General features: G+C 29.6%; 1 non-coding gene across 1 annotated transcript; it reads right to left on the bottom strand.

The window, feature by feature from the left end:
• Positions 1-2,881: 2,881 nt before the first annotated feature.
• TRNAM-CAU (transfer RNA methionine (anticodon CAU)) lies at positions 2,882-2,954 on the bottom strand. Its single transcript has one exon. It is a non-coding gene; the product is annotated as a tRNA-Met (tRNA).
• Between the last annotated feature and the right edge of the window lie 480 nt (positions 2,955-3,434).

The raw sequence follows: 3,434 nt of genomic DNA on the forward strand, positions 1-3,434 counted from the left end.
TTGATTGGATCTGAAGTTTATGCACTATTGGTCTCATATAAAATTATATATTTTATGAATCGATAAGAAATTACTTGTACGTTTGCTTATTTTATTATGACTACTGCATAATATAAGACAATCCACGTAAAGTTGTTATTCTGTTTAATTTGAGTCAAAAAATCGAATTCATTCGAGTCAAGTTCATGTTAGGACAATACACGAATTTTCAAGTTGGAAAAGGATTGTATTTGAGTATTTCTACCCTTATTTTACTGTCCTCTTGAGTGATACTAGAAACTGGACTAATTATAATTACTCAAATTAAGTTAAATTTTCGAAGAAAATATTTCAAGGGAGTTTTTAGTCATTTTTAGCATATTGTTGACTATAGTAATATAGAGATTCTTTCTAGTTGAAGTAATACTCCGATCCAACACTATTATTTTACTATATGGGAAAGAGGGGATCTTTATTCTAGATGTGATGAGGTGGGCCATGACCAAAAAAAAAAAAAAAAAAAAGTTGGGGAAACATGGAATTCATTGTCTAGGGTTAATTTGAGTTGATACATAAGGGGTTCTTATCGTCTTCTTCAACATTTATATACATAAATGTTTCCGATAATTTATAGCCCTACTTATACAAGGAATATGGATAAGAGACTGTCTGGTTACTTACAAATGTATATAATATACATATATAGTGAAAAACCAATTATTTTAATTCTTTGACGCGAACCCTTTTTAAAAAATACAAAGATGCTTATCTACCGACCTTCAAGAATCAATGAGTTTCCGATCCCCTTTTTGTAATGATAATATCTTTCTATATATTATGTTGGGCAGAAGTTGCAACCAATAAATGATATGAATAGCTTTAAATGAAGAATATACAGTACCAATTGTAGGAAAATGCAACAATTGAATATTCTTTGGATACTCCATATAATATTAATGATATAATTTATGACTTTTTAATAAATTTTAACTTGTACAATCTATGTGCACATGTTGAAAATTGTACACAACATGCAAATATCCATAGAAATACCATTGACATAATAGGTAATTAATTTATAGTAGAGACGTAATTAATTATTACTATATTTGGTCGTGTTTCTTTAAAAAAGTATAATATTAAAAACAGTTATAACAGAACTCATTTAATTCATTTTGCCAACGTATTTTTCTACTTCTTGGACAGATGGTAAAATTTACAACATTTATGTTGTGGCATCCTCATATTGTTTTCCACAGAGTTTAAAAACTATAACTCCTCTCTGTTGTTTCTCAGACTCTAAGTTATAGTGCAATAAATTGCCAAGAAAATTTGCAAATTGTATTTCAAAATGTAGGTTATCCCTTTTCATTATGTGAATTAAGGTACTTTATGGGCTATGGCATTTAAGTTTGAGAAGTACTGAGCTAGCCAGTGGTGTAATAGAACATCATCAAAGAGTATAATGCTATGGGGCTCCGCACTATGAAATATTCAAAACAATTTTTTTTTCTAGGAAGACCCTTAATTAATCTTGCGTATGGGCATTGGGTTATCAGTCATATGCCGCTGCATTTAAACAAAAGATTTATTCGTAAATTAATCACTAAATATTAGTTTTATACGGTACACCGGTACAATAGTAGAACGAAAATCCTGTGGACACTTCCGTTGGTGCATGTGAATTTCCCTTAGTAACATTTTTGCAGAATCCTTATATTCGAAATTGCGGATATTATTTGTTGGTACAGGAACCGTTACAAAAGTATATTGTAATGATCTATGAATTTACTTGTGTTGAGACTCGGTTCAAAACCGAATTTATCCAGTCTTATATTATTTTTTTTGAACCAATATTTTGTTTCAGATCGGGATCTACGATCAACGATCGTAGACCAATTTTTGCTCCATATATAACCGATTTTTTTCGGTATCAATCTATAGACCAATATTTAGCCCTATCCTGATTTATGAGTTGTACAAATGCAACACATTTAACTGCATTGGACATTATTGTGCTGATGTGCACAAATTTAAAACACACATGACGTCATAAACGTATCTATAATGAGTCAATGAGTCCAATCCAAACCGATTTTCTTTTGGTTAGACCAATCTCCTTTAAAGGACCGAATTAGATCGGTTTACTAAAAATATTAACCGTCTCAGAGCAGTCTATGATTTTCAAACCGAAACCCAACACCAGTATTTACCTCCATTCGTAGCATCATTTCTTTCTCTTCAAAATGAGGTCAGTACATACTCAAGAAGTTATCGACTTCTTCTTATTTGTTATTTTCTTTTTTTACACAAGGTATAATAAAATTCTTTAGGAAAGTCATTTTTTTTTGAAGAGCTCTGAGAAAAATCTGTAGATATTGTATTATTATAATAACTGTATTTGATGTCCATATATTTGTACACAAAGACTAACACGTAAGAGGATGAAAACAATCCATTGTTATCTAATAGAAGAAAAAAAAAGATTTTGTTTATTTTTCAAGAAGTGCTTCTTTTACTGTTGAACTTAGTTATGTGAAGTGATAATAGTCCACCCTGTCTTGTTTTCTGAAATGGCACTAATCCACACATGTTTTTAAACAAGATGTACACTTTGTACATAAATTCTTTACACATTTAATCTCCAACTTCTTCAGTGTAATGCTTAATAGTGAGTAATTCCACTCACAATATCTTATTTATATAAAATATATTCTAGCTTTAAACGTTTGTTTGTATTTTTTTCCCCATTTCTTTTTTAATAGAGTGAGAGAAAATGTGAAACTTGAGGCAAAAGTAAACAAAATGTTAAGGAGGGAAGGGGAGTAGAGAGTGGCGGATCATTGTTTTTTAATGGCGCACCAAAATCCTAATATTGAGAAAATAGAAAAATAAAAAGCAATGCCCCGGGTGAGGCTCGAACTCACGGCCTTCAGATTATGAGACTGACGCGCTGCCTACTGCGCTACCGAGGCTGATATCTTTTATCATGGAAATAAACATATTAATTCATTGTGCTTAAAATTAGATTTTCACAACAGTTTATAAAAATTCAATAGATTTCAATTTATGTTTACACAAATATACATTTATGTAAGAAAATAACAAAAATATAAATAGATTAATGAAAATATTTGCAATTTCAACTCTAATTGATTGTAAATACATATTTACTTTGATGTATTGTCGAAGATCTGATTATGTAATTCGTTAAAATGCCCCATTAAACGTACACACAGACAATAGACATACATATGTAATTGTTTTGTAAATATGTACATAACTAATAGTAATTGATGAGTTTGCGAATGAATTCATCTATTTGCAATTATGATATTTTTTTTTTATATCAAGCAAAAAAAACCATTTGTTAAATAAATCATTATTACTTATTATTAATTGATATAATTGAAGTCCTTTGACAATTAAAAATTGCTTTTAAAATTATTTTGTCC

Source organism: Lepeophtheirus salmonis, chromosome 6 (genome assembly GCF_016086655.4).
Source record: "Lepeophtheirus salmonis chromosome 6, UVic_Lsal_1.4, whole genome shotgun sequence".
In the NCBI taxonomy this organism is placed as follows: Eukaryota; Metazoa; Arthropoda; class Copepoda; order Siphonostomatoida; family Caligidae; genus Lepeophtheirus; species Lepeophtheirus salmonis.